General features: G+C 49.7%; 1 protein-coding gene across 4 annotated transcripts in view; it reads left to right on the top strand.

Annotated features, from left to right (window-relative positions):
• Positions 1–17115, top strand: part of atosb (atos homolog b) — a 42894-nt gene that overhangs the window by 8643 nt on the left and 17136 nt on the right. For 2 of the 4 annotated variants that reach the window (XM_080004520.1, XM_080004519.1), the window contains exons 1-2: positions 9628–9810; positions 10391–10612. The exons of 1 other annotated variant lie outside the window; for it this stretch is intronic. The gene's annotated coding sequence lies outside the window, so the exon portion shown is untranslated. Of the gene's footprint in view, positions 1–9627; positions 9811–10390; positions 10613–17115 lie in introns of those variants that run through there. One more of the 4 variants, XM_080004521.1, reaches the window with a different exon arrangement.

Here is a 17115-nt window from a genome sequence, read left to right as displayed (position 1 = left end):
CCCAACCAGCGGCCCCAAACCCCTGAGGTGGAATCTGAGGAGCCCCTTAGATGATTGTAACATGTGGTCCTGCAACTTGAATGGCAATGTAGTGTTTGTCTGTGTACTAATAATGATTATGTATGTTTATGTAAAAATAACTCTCACCCTGCAACCATTGTTCTCCTGCTTACCACCGCTGGGACAATCACGTTAAAGAGATCATTATTGTTTATTAGCAATAAATGACAGCGGCTGTTGTCAGATCTTGTTGTTTTGATTAAAAGCTGGTAACTCCAGTTCACTCCAACTTCTGGCTACTGCGCTCAAATTTGGGTTATTGATCATATTTAATGTTGTTAAATTGCTATGCAGTTCCTATTTTCTTTTGCAGATACCCTGTGAACATCTGACACCATCAATAATTAAGTGCATGTGCATTTGTCCTGAATCTATTCCAGGCAAGCACTGCAGGCCAATGTATTTGTCAATATGTTACCACTAAGCATAATTCCTAAATTATTAAATCAGTGGAAAAATAAGTTATTTTGTTAATCTACTACTATCTACTTAAAAGTCAAGCAAAATATTTTTAGGAAGATCGACAATGCCCCTTACACACACACACACACACACACACACACACACACACACACACACACACACACACACACCATGGCAACATCCGGGTTTATGCATGACACTCAAATACACGTACTGTACCAAACGAGTTACTATAGCTTTGTAACTACAGTTCTATGAAGGAGGTATAGCTCCTTAGGGGCTCCTATTGGTGTCTAATAGCATATGTGGAAGTACTGAAATTTATTAATCTACTTGCTTCAGCAATTTAGGATGGAGCAGCATAGCTGTATATAACCCCCGGGAAGTTCCCCCTTCGCTACACCTCCAACGCTACAGTTACTCTTGTTCTATGTCAAGAGGCTCCGTCCCTTTGGGACTACGCTCCTATTGGTGTACCAGGGGCGTAGACCCCCGATACTATATTCCCCGCTCGACCCGAACACGCCTCAGTCATGTGAAGGTCCAGGTTGAAGGCTGAATGCAACATACACACACCGTGATCTTAGCAGTCCATCGTGCCCAACAAAGCCAATGGAAAGCAACTAACACTACACACACTGTATACACAGAGACAGTGTTTGTCACTAAGCACAGGCAGCAGTTCAGAGAGTCTAAGTAGCCCGTGAAATAGAAAATTCCTGAAGTCTGCTCGGCCACAATGCCAAGCACAGAGACCCTGCGGAAACATCGCACAGATAAAAACGGACAAATGGAGACGGTGACGACTAAGATGCCTCTGTATAAATGTCCTGAGCCCTGACGTCTCTAAAAAGGGCAGTCGAGGCCTCCACACCTCAGGCAGATTGGGTGCAGCAAACAGTCGGTACATCCTGACCTGCCGGCTCATAAGCCACTGCGATACAATCGCATAACCAGTGAGAAAGGTGTTGTGCAGAGAGCGACTAAGTGCCGCTGCTTAAGAACAGTTGTTGTGACAACCCAATTGAAGGACACAGACAGTGAAGTCGCATCGCCGGTGTGGCAGACGAGGGGGGCGTGGTTAAGCCACATCTGCAGGGGATGGGGCTGGCTTGGCCGTGGCGGCACAGCTTTTCCGGGTCTGCCCAATCAGCATCTTTAGTGCTCCTTGGTTGGACCCGGCTGGGAGAGTGTTCTTATAGAGTATATTTTTCTGTCTTTCAGTGGAGAGCTGAGGCGTAGGATGCGGTAATGCCTGCGGTCCCGAGCACAACATACAAACTCGTGGGTACTCCCACAAGTGGCGTAGTCGGCAGGATCCGGGAGGGATAGGGCGCCGGAGGAAAGGTGCCCAGGAGCCAATCCGCTGACCTTGCAGACCTGGAGGACAAGCAGGACTTCTTCCGCTGCAAGCTAGAGCGCATCCTCACCAGTGTGCAGCCCCGGAGGGAGGGAGTAGACCTGCCGCAACCAGGCGCCTGGAGGCGCCGTCACGCACCATCGCCGTCTCTCGGAGATACGAGCGCCACTGAGGCAAGCAGGGGAGCGAGGACGCTGAGACGTGTAGCTGGCCCACCGCTGCCAACCGGGAGCCAGCCAGAGGACCGGCCCGAGCCCAACTCCAGAAGGCTTCGCCTCGCCCCCAATCCCTCCCAGCACCCCCAGAGGAGGATGCTCGGGGGCGCCTGCGTCCGCCCCCAGGACCCACGCAGGATTGGCCGGGTCCCCTGCCATTCCCGGTGCCCCATGGGAGGACCTACAGAGGCCCGCTGCACCCACCCTCAGGACCCGCGCAGGAGTGGCCAAGAGGGGCAGAAAGGACCCCAGCCGGCCCTGCCCTGCAACCCGGAGGGGGCCAGCCGGGGCTCCGCCTCGCCTTTTGGTGCCGCGGGACGCTGTCTCCCCTTCCTGTGCTGTCCCCTCTGTGTCCCCCATAACCTCCCAGGCGGAACCACCAAGGACCCACAGACAGCTGCTCAAAAGCCTGGGCAGGGGGTGCTGGCGCAGCAGACGACCTGACCACATTCGGCCGGACTGCCCCTTGTTGGAGGTTGGACAGGTGGTTCGGGTCGCTTGTCTGCTGGGCCCCTCCCTCGGTTGGGAAGGGACCTACAATGTACTCGTGAGAGTACAAGGGGGTAGACTCTGGCTGTTCTCAGACGATGGTCCAGCAATGCCTGGTTCGACCCGGGGCTTTGTTGCAGACATCACGGGTGGAGATTTGGTGTGTGCGTGGAGATATTCACCCCCGAAGGCCGCGGTTAGCTCTCGCCTCTCGCATTCCCTGATTTTGGGTACGGATTGGCCAGGGTTTGACATGTTAATGAAGGAGGCTGTGGGAGTGCGCTCACGGGCGGTAGGGAGATGTGAGTGTCGCGCGCCGCAGGGGGACGCTGAGGGGTCTGTGACACTCAGTCAGGAGAGGAAATAACCCAGTTGTTGGTGCCGAAAAGCAGACGGGATATGCTTCCCCAGGCGGCTCACCATAACCCGAGGGGCACCTCGGACATGATAAAACTCTGCAGCGGATAATGGCCCCCTTCTATTGGCCAGGCATTTGGGCAGATTTGTGCACCGCTTGTCCCGCGTGCCAATTAGTCAATCCTCAGGCTACACCATCTGCGCCATTGAGGCCCCTTCATCTAATTGAAGCCCCTTCTCCCAGTCAAGGGGCCATTGGAAAGACTCAGTATGGACCTCATCAGGCCGTTAGACGGCAGTGCTTGCGAGTATCGTTTTGTGTTAGTCCTAGTGGATTATGCAAGCCGGTACCCCAAAGCAGTGCCCCTGTGCAGTATATGAGCTCATTACAACCTTAGGTGTAAACACCAGGTTAGGACGTTACACCGCACTCCTGGGATCACCATTAATGGCTAAGCAGGCAGGTTGCAGGGAAAGAGCACACAGATCCCTCACACACTTTGCAGAGGTCAGAGCAATCCGCAGCGCCCTCTTAAATGACAGCAGCTTCAACGGGATCTGAGACACCAGTTCAAAGGGGGTTCTTGAGAGCATGTCCAGGACCAACCTCCAAGACCTTGTCCCTACTGAGGGCTGACCACGCTTGTTACAGGACGCGTATCGCACCCTCATGAGAAAACGTTTCACGACTGGATCACTAAACACCGGACTGTTAGCAAAACCTTGATAATCGCTGCCGCATACACTCTAATGGTGGACAGCGCGGGCTGCTTGTCTATGAGGGACTGCAGGAAATCCAAAATAGGAACGCCACTGCAGTACAGGGAGTCAACATCACTGTCACATTCCACGTTCCGCTTGGAGGCGTAGAGCTGGGGAGTGGACTATACCCAAGAGCCCGCAATGGTAGAAATCACAGCCTGTGACTGTCTGCGCTGTTAAAGCCTATGCCATTCCGGACACAGGCCCGCAGAGGACTCGTACGTCTCAGGACTGAAAACTATGTCATCTAACCCCCCAGCCTGCAACAGCTCGTCGCAGCTCATGGAGGTCTGCTACAGTCCCACCTCGACTAGTGGCTGGAGATCCGTGCCCCGGCATGATAGGGGGCTACCATTATCAACAAGAGCCCCTCTAAGTGCACTCGCTCCATGAGTCTGGGCAGCAGTCCTGATGGTTGGAACACGAGACCCCTCGGCCATGGGTGGTGTGCGAATGCGTCTACCTTGTTTCTTGTGGAGACAGAACTACAGGAGACACTGAGCAGTCTCTCTCGACGCAAATAGGTCCACCTATGTACTCTCCTGGCGGTTGATGTACGCCACTGTAGCCAAGTTGTCTGACTTGATCTGTGCATCTTGACCTCGTACCAGGGGTTCTAAGTGCTTCAGCACCAGTAACACAGTCTCCAGTTCCACAAGGTTGATGTGTGGAGTCGACATGCCCCCTGCCCCCTGACCCCCTAGGTCCCACCTGATCCCATCAGGGAGGGGTCTGTGAAAACCTGTGCGTAGAAGAAGACTTAACCCAGATGCACACCCTGTGTGAGGGTGTGCCAGTCTGCTCCAGTAGGCTAGATCTCTGTTGAGAGATTGTGGCAGCAAATGTAGTCTGTGGCACACCAGGTTCAACTGGATCCCTCCAAGCTATCGTTGGATACTGCGCATGTGCAGGAGGCCCAGTGGCACTTCTGCCAGCAGCCCGAGCACATTCATGATGGGCAGTGCCATCGCTGAGTGGCCCACCCGAACACGCCTGAGGGTGGACAAAATGTCCACTCTCTGTGGTTCGGAGAGCGGGCCCTCATCTGCATGGTATCCAGCTGCAGTTCCAGATAGGTGACCTGCTGGCTGGGTATGGGAGTGCTTTTCTCCCAGTTTATCGCAAACCGTGGTTTGGACTGCCGGGTCCTCATCTGCACTGTATCCAGCTGCAGTTCCAGATAGGTGACCTGCTGGCTGGGTATGGGAGTGCTTTTCTCCCAGTTTATCGCAAACTGTGGTTTGGACTGCCGGCTCCTCATCTGCACTGTATCCAGCTGCAGTTCCAGATAGGTGACCTGCAGGCTGGGTATGGGAGTGCATTTCTTCCAATTTATCGCAAACTCCAAGTCTGTGAGGTTGGGGATCACAAGCTTGGCATGAGCGACCGCTAGCTCCATGGAGGGAGCTAGGGTCAGGAGGTCATCGAGATATGTCAAGATTCTGTCAGCTTGACGACGCAGTGGCAGCAGTGCTGTCTTGAGGCAGCAGGAAAACATGTGCAGAGTGAGTTTATAGCCGAACGGTACTCTGGTGTACTCCTAGGCTACCCCCTGAAAGGGTGAAACAGAGGAACCTCCTGTGTTTCGGTGCTATCGGGACGTGGAAGTAGACGTTCTTCAGGTCGATGCTTGCACAGACATCGCACTTGTGGACCGCCCGCAGCACCACCTTAACGGTGAGCATGCGAAATAGGTGAGTAGCTATGTGGCAATTCAGGGGCGAGTTCACAAAAGTATTTTGCGACCTCTAAACATGTTCAAATAACACGTACAACCTACAACAACCCCGCTCTATAAACCTCACGCCGCACATGCTCGGAGTGAGTCTGTTATGGCAGAGAAGTAGGAGGTCCACGCTCCTTATATACGGGAAGGAGCACAAAGCCACTTACTTCAATGTACACTTTCTATAAAAGCATAAACTCAAGTAATGCCCGGAACTCCCAGTGTGTGTGGGGGTCTGGGGCCGTTCGCTCTGTTGTACACCCAGGGCGCTGTGGACGCAAGATGGCAGCTACGGCTGTAATGCTCATTTCGGTGGTTGCGGTGGGTCGGGGACAGGGAGCTGTGCTCTTCCCAGCCAATGGCAGGTGTAGGGAGAGCTCTCTCCTGTCCTCCACTCTCTCCCTCTGAGACGCATCTGTGGTTTCGGTGAGTGCGCCTCCGAACAGCCCCGTCTCCGAGATGGGCACGTAAATCAGTGCCGCTTTCTCAGACTCGGCAGTCCGGGACGGTCACAGATGTCTCTAGGTAACCAACGACAGTGGCGGGACACAGCCCTTGCATGCGGTCTATGCCTGGGAGAGGTGGAGAATGGTGGTGGAAGCGTTAGACTTCTCCCCTGCCTTGTAAGCTGTCAGGGCCTCTCTACTGGTGGTCAGGTGAGAGATTGAGGCTGCCAGCATGGCCACATTCAATGTCGCAGCCGCAGCTTGGGTTGCCAGGACGTATGTCCTGTCAGCCAGCCAGGCACTAAATCTATCTCTCGCCGATGGCAGCAGTGTTTTCTTGGATGCCCAAGAACCCACCGAGGTTGGGGCGAGGCGATGGGCAGCAGCCCAAGAACCCCGGTATTGGCAGTCAAGAAAGGGCATGGCAGGAATCATATACTCAGTCGCTGAGCTCCTGAAGCGCATACACCCCACAATCGCCAAAGGTGTTGGAGTCATGGGAATACCTCTGCGCCCTGCAGCGGAGGTGAGGAGGCTGTGGAGGTCCACCCAGAGGGATTGGACCGACAGCTTCCTGTAGGAAGAGCGGGCAGACGAGAAGGAAGACTGGCTTCCATCAGTCAGCTCAACGCTTGGACAGAAGGTGACATACATGAGTGGAGAGGGAGGCCGGGAGAAGATGTCCCCTTCATCTACGCTGAGGGAATCTTTGGTATCCCCATCGCTGGAAAAGAAACAGAGACAGCCTCCACGTCTCCACGACAGCCTGGTCCAGCGGCACACGTTCCGTAAAGTACTTGCTGCGGTGGGCCTGCCCGGCTCGCACGCCAGGCCTCCCACAGCGGCGGATACCTGAGGCCAGCTAGAGCATGCTCCACTCCCAGGCAGATAAAACACCTGCCATGAAAGTCACACAGCTCCACCGGCTCTTAAAGTCGTTATCATCCTCAAGATGCAGAGGAAGCGTGTAGGTTCCTGCTTGACTCGGCGACGGAAATCTTGAGATTAGAGTTGTCTTCGATGAGTGATGAATGAATTCAGTCGCAGCTGAATTGGATAAGAGGAGGCACCTCCCGGGGGTTATATACGGCTATGCTGCTCCATCCTGACTGGTTGAAGCGAGTGCATGAATACATTTCAATACTTCCGCATATGCGATTGGAGATACACCAATAAGGGGTGGAACCTCCTGACGTAGAACTAAACTAACCACACACATGCACACACACAATCATATCAACACAGAGAAACACACATTGTGGTCCATGCCTCTTTAAATATACCAGCGATTAAACCCCCGGCCGCCCAGCCCCCCTGTATACACACACCTCCAGTTCTTCTTTTCCCAGCCCTCCCTCCATCTTACACCCCAACCTTTTGTTTACTCTCTCTATCGCCCGCCTCCCCCTCTCTGCTTCTGTATTCGGCTGTGCTCTTGGCTCAGCTGGTGGCAGTAGTCCACAGAGTGCTGCTGTTTGTAATGGTCTAAAGGTGAGTTTTAACGCTGAGCGCCGGGCCAAGAGTTCTTTAGTTTTTGGAGATAATTGGAGGACATGAGTGGAAAAGCCACTGTTAAAACATACACACACATGCACATGCACAAACATTTTTAGAACTAAAAAAGGTGTGTGTGTGTGTGTGTGTGTGTGTGTGTGTGTGTGTGTGTGTGTGTGTGTGTGTGTGTGTGTGTGTGTGTGTGTGTGTGTGAGAGATACTGGACCCAACATGGCTCAAAGGCATTTTAACTTCAAAACAAACACTACCATGCTCTCGACTCGGGACTGCCATAACTTGTCTGTCTGTGTTAGTTGGTGCAGTCTGTGTATTTGTGTGTATGTGGAACCACTCTGTGCACCCTTCAGTACAGGAGGGCCTTTAAAACAAAAGACACGCCCCCTTTTCCCTTATATGGAATGCAATGTCAACCCTTAGGAAGAGTTAAAGAGACAGAGGTGTGTGTGTGTGTGTGTGTGTGTGTGTGTGTGTGTGTGTGTGTGTGTGTGTGTGTGTGTGTGTGTGTGTGTGTGTGTGTGTGTGTGTGTGTGTGTGTGTGTGTGTGTGTGTGTGTGTGTGTGATTTCAAATAACAGTCCTGTGGAGGGGACAAAGTGTCTTCTGCCACTGTGTGTGTGTGTGTGTGTGTGTGTATGTTGATTTGACAACTTTGGTTTTTAAATCAAAAGATATTTTGGGACAGGAAGTTTGTTCTTTTCTCTCTTCTTCTGTCACTTCAGAAAATAAACTTGAAAAAAAAACCCCAGAAAAACAAAATCTGAAGAAGCCTGCTGTTTCCCCTCGGTTTGTCCTCCTGTTCATTACTCTTTCTCTCTCTCTCTCTCTCTCTCTCTCTCTCTCTCATTCTCTACATATTAAACTCAATTTAATTACACATTATTAAAATCAGCTTTATTAGCATAAGTGTTCAAAAACAATATTTGTCAAGTAGCCTCATGATGCAAGTCAAACAGATCCACAGTAAATGTACATTGTGTGTGTGTGTGTGTGTGTGTGTGTGTGTGTGTGTGTGTGTGTGATGAGTAAATGTTACCGGTTTGTGTGACAACTGTGTTTATTGAGGACAACTTTTCAGTGTATTGTGTAGGTGTGTGATCTGTACAATACTTTCTTGTGTGTGTGTGTGTGTGTGTGTGTGTGTGTGTGTGTATATATATGTGTGTATATATATGTGTGTGTATATATATGTATGTATATATATGTATGTATGTATGTATGTATGTATGTATATATATGTGTGTGTGTGTATATATATATTACACACACACACACACACATAAGTCTTTATTTGTTTGTGTGTGTGTGTGCCTGTGTATGTGTGTCCGTATGCGCGTGCCAACATTACAAGCACTGCGTATTTTCACCAGGCTGTCTGAAATAGAGCGTGCCAAGCCAACATACTGTTCTTTATGAGCATACACACACACACACACACACACACACCAGGCACAGTGTACGCCCAAAGGACTACAGGGTAATTATATTAATCTGTGGCTGGAGTACAGAGACGAACGAAAGAAGCGCACGTGAAACACTTTATCAGCTGAGCACCGGGAGCTGACTGGACGTCCTTTGGGCGGTGTGTGTGTGTGTGTGTGTGTGTGTGTGTGTGTGTGTGTGTGTGTGTGTGTGTGTGTGTGTGTGTGTGTGTGTGTGTGTGTGTGTGTGTGTGTGTGTGTGTGTGTGTGTGTGTGTGTGTGTGTGTCTTTGCAGGAGGGATTAAAGTGTGTATTTGTCTCTTTACTCTCCCAGGCACCAACAGTTTCCCTGCCGTACTTTAACGAACACACACACACAAACAGTGGGAAAGATTTACACAAGTTTAGCATTATAAACAAAACACTCTTAGAAGTTGTTGAGGACATACATTTACCATGCAGCCTGGCATCGCACGCGCACACACACACACACACACGCACACGCACACGCAGGCTCATTAAGTGCCCCCCACCCCTCCCTTTCTCTCTCTGCTTATACAAAACAGGCAGAGCAAGACCAAGTGGGCGGAGCCTCCGATCCTCCCTGTCCCACCCTTCTTCCCCCCTCTGACCAATCAGTGTCACAGCCAATACAATCTGGACCCGCCCACCTTGGCTCTGGCCAATCAGCTCGCAGCTATCCTGCACCCCCCCCCCCCCCCCCACTTCATGCCTTCACTGCTGAGTGAGCAGAGAGCAACTCTATCAGCTGAGAGGAGAGAATAACAGAGAGAGAGTGAGACTGGTTGAGAGTGTGGTTGGGGGAGAAATTGAGGGTGAAAGACAGGAGAGGAGGACCAGAGGGGGACTGACATTCACAGACAGGGAGACGGACGGAAAGAGAGGGACAGACAGACGGCGAGCGAGCGAGGGGGAGAGAGAGAGAGAGAGAGAGTGTGTGTGAGAGAGAGAGAGAGAGCGAGAAGTGGTGAGAAGAGGGGAGCGACCAGCATGGAGGAGGGGAGGAAGAGAGCGAGCTGGTGCGTGAAACTGCCTTTCTATTCACTGGTGTTGGGCTGGAGTGGGAGTGGGGGGTGGGCGGGTGGTGGGGGGCTCTCTGATGGTGTGATTTCCTTCATATGTTTTTAAAGAGAGAGCGAGAGAGAACAAGGCCCGTGGATCATTATTGCTGTGTAGTCATTTAGTTATGTTAGTTTAATTCACTGCTGTGTGCTTTTACTGGTGAAGTGTGTGTGTGTGTGTGTGTGTGTGTGTGTGTGTCAATGTGTGTGTCAATTTGGACTGTAACAATCCTCAACACGGATTCCTTGATGCCGTCTTCACTTTTCTTGTCAGTTGTGATAAGAAAATATCATTTATTTATTGTTATTTTGCTTCATGCTAAAGTAATGCAGATGGATCGTTGCTCGTGCCAAAAAGGCTTGTGATTGTTGGGCTTGCCCCGACACACAAGCCAGCTGAGGACATAACGACCTGACCCTTCTCTCTCTCTCTAACTCTCTCTCATACTCTTGCTCTTGTGCTCTTTCTCTATCTCTCTGTCTCTCTCTCTCTCTCTCTCGTGCTCTCTCTCTCTCTACAAAAACACCACCTATTCAGGAGGAAGGAAGCACGCAGCGTCAGAACCAGAGAGAGGGAGTGAACGCCAGCGAGCCCTCGCTGAAACCAAAACAGACTGAGCGATACAAGAGACCCCTCCTCCCCCGTGTACAGCCGAATAGAGGAACCGAGGAGAGGAAAGAAGAGAGAGCGAGCGACAGAGAGAGAGAGAGAAAGAGAGAGAGAGGGAGCGAGAGGGAGCGAGTCTTTCTCTCGAGAAGGGTGAGTGTCACAAGTTGTTGTTGTTGATGTTTTGTTGCTTCTCTGGTTCTACAGTTTTCTGAGCTGGGCCGGTGGGACTCAACCTGTAGGAAAGGCACCGTATCAGAGACAGGAAGGCGGTCTGTCAGAGAGACAGGTGGACCGTCAGAGTGACAGACAGCAACGGGAGAAAAACAGACAGGCAGACTGTCAGAGAGATTGACAAGACAGATGGACAGAAGGAGACAGGAAAGAGAGACAGACAGGCAGAGATACAGTGACTAAGGCGACACGGATGGAGAGGCAAAAAGACACACGGGTAAAGAAAGATAGAAACCGAGACAGGCAGCAGTATACCGTAGAGAGATGGGAAGAAAGGCAGAAAGACAGACAGGCAATTTGATGAACAGACAGATAGGCAGTTAGAAATACTGAAGAGAGAGACACTGGAAGGTAGATAAACAGACAGACAGGTGTGAGTCTGAAATACAGTTGGAGAGAAAGACAGGCAGGAAAACGGACAAAGAGAGACGCACAGACAGACAGACAGGCACGCAGAGTGAGAGACTGGGAGGGACACCACGTCCAACAGCATTCTCAGCAACTGTGACACCAACTTTGTGTGTGTGTGTGTGTGTGTGTGTGTGTGTGTGTGTGTGTGTGTGTGTGTGTGTGTGTGTGTGTGTGTGTGTGTGTGTGTGTGTGTGTGTGTGTGTGTGTGTGTGTGTGTGTGTGTGTGTGTGTGTGTGCATATCAGCAGTGGAATCAGATTTCCAATCACTGGATTGCCTTATAATCAGGCAGGTGGCAGGACAACAGCAGCCCTCCTCAACCAGTCTGTGTGTGAATATTGTTTTGTGTGTATGTGCATGTTTGAAATGCACTGTGTGTGTGTGTGTGTGTGTACATTTCTCTATGTCTTTCCTTGTTTGAGGTGGGTGGGGGTAGTGAGTGGAGCAGTGGATGGGACACCGTCAGGGCAGTGAGACAGGCGCTCAGGGTGTTGTTGATGCTATCACCCCAGCGTGTTCACTCACCTCCCCCCAAAAACTCTTCACAATGGCTGGAAACCAAACAGACATGAAGGGGTCGGGGTCAGCTGAGAGGCCAGAGGAGGCGGGGCCTAAGCCAATGTGCTTGGGCCACGACAGACCCAGTGAAGTGGTGGATGGTGTAGAGGTGGAGGGAGTTTGAAAGTAGGCCAAACTAATCAATAAGGATGAATTGCTGAACACAAAGGGGAATTGGCATCCATGAATGAATGAATGAATCCAATGAATCCAAATTCTTCCAAAGACACACATCATGATACTGTTTCAAAGAGAAGGCACAGCATACAGTGTGTTTACATGCAGTCAATACCTCGATTAAGCTAAATTTTGGGGTTAAGATAATGCGATTAAGGTGTTTACATGCGGTTGTAATAATGTGATTACTAAAAAAAATAAAATAAAAAAAAACATAGTCAGGTTGTTGACGAGAAGTACTGGCTCTACCGTCCAGGACTTTAATTCGTTGAATATGTCCCCATTTCGGTTCGCCCGTCCCAATGTCTCACTATATTTAGCTCCCTCATCAAACTCAGGACAAAAAATTTCTCGCTTCCGACCAAAAGTCTGTGTGTTTACTGGAGGTTGCCATGGTGTCTATCGTTTATCTGCCCAAACAACTCTTTCTGGGTCAAATATATACGGCGGGAATCGCTATTTTTTTTTGGGGGGTTTTCGGCGACTGTGCAGTTTGTGCTGCATGCTCAGGTTGGACACGCCGATCATCACGCCGGGTTAAGGTGTTTACAGGGCACAAGAAGTGGAAAGATTGAGGAGAAACCCAGCTCTGTTCATCAGGTCCTGCTTGGGCCTATTTTCGGTTAACTATTTTCGGTTTCGGTCAACTATTCCCCCTTCCCACTGCGCCAAAAACCCGGCAACACTCGCTAACACCCGGCATTTGTCATCAGTGGGAAAGGTAAAACCCGGTAGAAATGGATTTCTATCGGCTCCACCTCCGATCGGCTCTGTAGTGAACAGGAAGCCCAGGTCCGCTCATTTTGGCCCCTTTACCTGCTTTGACGTTCCGTACATTGGCGCATAATTAGACAGGAATGTCCATGTATCTTTCAATCATTTCATATATATATATATATATATATATATATATATATATATATATATATATATATATATATATATATATATATATATATAAATGTTAATGCTTTATGTGATGGTGACAGTGCAGGGAAAAGGGAAGGCAGGGGACAGAGAGGGAGGGGATGACACGCAGCCAATGGCCCCAGGCCGCTGCGGTGAGGACTCAGCCTCGTATACGGTGCGCTCCACCTGGTGAGCCACCCCTTCATATCCCATTTAGAAAATACAAAATCAGAAGTTATTGACTTTTTTTCCTGCATGGGTGACCATGAAATGTTGTGAGTGTGGGGACCGCACCGGGGGAGCACAGCGGAGAACCCGTGTTTATATGACCGTTGCAATATTCAGAATGCTACCTCAACCCGATAGTGATCGGCTTATTCGGTCTTTCAATTTTACATAAAGACCTTTTAGACCCTGAGAAGCTGCGGTGTAACCAAGTGATCAAAAACTAATAAATACAACTCGACTGACTTGCATGTGATCAAATACAGAGTTTGGCGGTCAAAAAATAAGTTGTGATACATAAGTGAATCAGTTTCTTTCTCTGTGATTCACTGTACATAACTCAACATGAGACACCAATCTCTCTCGCTCTCTCGCTCTCTCTCTCTCCTTTTTCATCCTGTCTTGTTTAATTCTCTCCCATGGCGTCACTTTCTCATTTTGCCTTTATCCCTGGAAGTCTTGCTCCAATTTTTTTCATCATTTTCTTCTCTGTCGTCCACCTGTCCCACATTCGCCAAGAAAAGTCTAAAGAAAAGTCACCTGCTTGAATCACTAAATCACCGCCTCGGAATCACTCTGACGTCCTTCACGCAGGTCAGACCGTGCTCAGGGTGGGAAGTTGACACCGAGTTCACTTCAGAGCTCTGCGATACATCCCACGGGTCAAGTGGAGCTGGGGCAAGCTTAGGCTCAGACCCTCCCCTCCCCCCTTAAAGGAAAACTCTGCATATTTTTATCCTAAATATTGAATCATATCTTTTACATTTATCCAAAAATGAGAGAATAGCATTGGCCAACCGCCGCACACCGAGCTGCAACACAAAGTTCAATCGGGCAATTAATTTCCAGAATTAATAAAGTGTTATCTTATCACTCTCTGTCGAAGTCCGTCTCCGGCTCCTTGAATATTGCAGTTTAATTACATTTTTTAATTCTGCCGACAATATTGCCAGTCTAAATTGAAATCCATGCAATTTATACAGACAGGAGTTTGAGAGCCATTTATTATCTTTCAATATCAAGTATGAGGTGTCCCGTGGGACACCTCATACATTAAAGATCATTTTATTAGGTATTTTATTTAGTGAGCTGAAATTAAATCCTATGCCACCTTTAATAACTATACAGTGCAAACTGCTTATAATGATCACGGTTACAGTGATCAGTCGCTCATATGGATCAAAAAGCTTTGGGCAGAATCATTCCTATACAAATGCTGTTTAAATAATTTGCTTATAGTAATCAAGTCCGCTTACAGTGTGCATTTTGGGTCTAACATATGGAAAAAAATTTTGACTACATTAATTCTATTTTATTTGACTTTACTCCCATGGTACTCATGGTAACCCGTCTGCAGCGGCGGCGCTACGCTGGGGCTTGCCGGTGCAATAGGCCGGTTAGGATTTTATGTAGCACCGGTGCAACCCCCCCCCCCCCCATTTAATTGCAAAGTCTTCTTACAATTTTACATTTTCATTAAACACTTTAAATCCTGTCCGAAAATTATTTAAAGTTTAAAATATATTTAAAACTGATAATTCGTAGAACAGGCAGGTGTAGAGCAGTGGCGTAAATGCGTAACGGAGAGGGAGTGATCTCCGCTCCGTGTCCCTGTTTCCCATTTGACCAAAAAAGCAAATAAAAACAGTTTGTTTTTATTTTAGATGTACTTATGTATTTTCTGTTCCCTCATTGAACGAAACAAAAAAAACAAACTGCAACTGCTGATAGCTTCCACCTTCTAGTAGTCAGGGTGGAGGGGGTGGAGGGTTACGGAGAGTTTTGAAAGTAGAGAACAGTTTGCGTGAGTCAGTAGTGTTAATCTTGTCCTTATAGTAAGTGGTTTCAGCGTTAGTAATACTAGATGAGAAAGAGGATCGATCCTTATTCAGATCAACGCTGTCCCTGGACTTGCGCCACTTCCTCTCAACCGACTGGAGCTTTGTCCGATGGTCTCGGAGAGCCCCGGTCGGCCAGGGGCTGGAGGGGGCTTCTCCCACCGATCTGGACGAGAGGGGACCGAGTTGTTCCGAGCCACGAGGTTGGTGTGGTGCAGAGCCTGTCTGTGGAAATACTAACTCAAGTGGGGAAAAAAGGTGTTCAGCTGGGGTGAGGGAAGACGAGACCAGAGAGGAGAATTGAACGGGGGAGAGTGAGCGACGGAAAGAGACACAAGGAGAGAGGGGAACCGTAGGACGTGAAAGCAGAGAGTGAGAACTGAATTAAAAAAAAAAAAAAAAAAAAAAAAAAAGTTATCCGAAGTGTGTAATGGGGTGACAAGGGGCTTCTTGATGCCCAGTCATGTGTTAATATGAGGTCCAGTTGGTTGGTTGCCTGCTTTGCGTGTCCCCGGAGTGTGGAGGAGGTTCAGGTGGAGCGAGGACAGCAGGAAGTCAGCAGCTTATGGTTTGTCCAGGTGGATGTTGAGGTCACCCATGATCGCAAAGCATGTCCAGTTCCTCGGTTCCTCCACAAGGCTCCCCAGCTGACCCGGCGGACGTTAGACGACGACAATGTACATTTAGCAAACCTGTCCCTCTCCTCCTCGCCCCGGTCGAGTGAGGGGGTGCGGGAGAAGGAGAAGTGGGTCGAGAGGGCGGCGGGGGGGTTTGCTGTGTTCCCTGCGTGAATCCAAGTTTCTGTGAGTGCCAGAACACGGTGCGCGGAGCGGGTGGCGAAGCCAGGAATGAGGCCGGCCTCGTTGACCGGCAGTCCCACAGTCCAGCAGTCCCGCGGCGAAGGAGGTGGCAGCGGCAGATGGTTTCTGAAACTGATGCAGGTGGGCTGGGCTGCGAGTTCCCCTGGGAAAGGATTGACTTGTGCGCTCGCGTTTGACAACAGAAATATACTGAAAGCACATGGTGTATTATGTTGTGAGGCAAGATAAAGTGCACTTGGCGGAGACAAGGTGTCCTCTGTGTCCTCACTCTGTGGACTCACGCAGGTAGACTTGTGTGTTTGAGTCCTCACACCAGCAAGTCTGTGGCTTCACTACAGCAGGGTCTACATATACTAACTATATACTAACCCTTGGTAACAACTGCTACTACTCAATTATCACCACAACTGGCTGGAATTGCACTGGTTAATGACTGAAATTAATCAAACATTGGATGAACAATCACAGAACCGAGCACCAACAACGAAAACAACGACAAGAAGAATTTTTATCTAACCTGCAGCCAACTTGGAATAAAATACTGGTAGACAAGAAACAAGTTACAAATGCAGATTGTGGTGTGCTCCTAGTCGGATGGGGGGCTTTGCCTCAGTCAGTATTTACATCGTAGATCCTACCCGTTTGTTAGAAATGTATTTGGTCTATTGCTGTTCTGAGTTTCCTCTCATGAAGCGCAGCGCGGTGGACTGACTCTGTTCCTTTGGCTCTGAGGCCCAACACTCCTTAAACTTGACAAACTGCAGTCGTGTCATGTCCAGAAAAGGCCTTGAGGCTGAAAGCAAACATACATGGTCAACGGCAATAATTCTGCGTGTGCGTGCGTGCGTGCGTGCGTGCGTGCTAGCTCTCCTAAAACCTTGATGAATGCACTTGGGTCGAACGGCAGATGACTTTTTGTGAAGAGGGGTTTCCCCACATCTGTTTCACCAGGCCGTTGTTTCTAGGTCAGGGCCGTCGACGTGCCTCCGCAACTCTGTGTTGATATTTCTCTGTTTCTGTGGATCTGTTTACCTTGTTATTTATTCATCCTTGGTTGCTTCTTTGTGTTTCTTTAAACATCGGATCCACACTGTGTGCGCACTTGTGTTCCCCTCATAGGGAGTTTAAGTTAAGGGGTTTGAATCTCTTATGAGCCACCTGCTTTCTGGCAGAGCAAGGCCTTGTTTGGATGGGGGAGGTGGGGGAGGTAACGTACAGCCCGGCAGGTCGAGCGCTGTTGTTGGTGTTTCCGCCGGCCTGTAATCAGCTGCTCCACCAGCTCTTTCTGCCATGATAGTGAAATCAAATGCCCCCTTGTGTCCTGACCCGCTCTAACTCTCCTGACCTCTCGGCGGCCCTGGCCCCTGCAGATCAGGTCTCTGGGCCTGAGGGTTGGGTTAATCTCACACGCACACACATACTTCATTCACATGCATACATACATGCATTCAATGCGCATAACCACATACATGCATACATGTATA

Source organism: Zeus faber (assembly GCF_960531495.2).
Source record: "Zeus faber genome assembly, chromosome: 7".
Lineage (NCBI taxonomy): Eukaryota > Metazoa > Chordata > Actinopteri > Zeiformes > Zeidae > Zeus > Zeus faber.
This window is presented reverse-complemented; position numbering and strand designations above follow the sequence as displayed.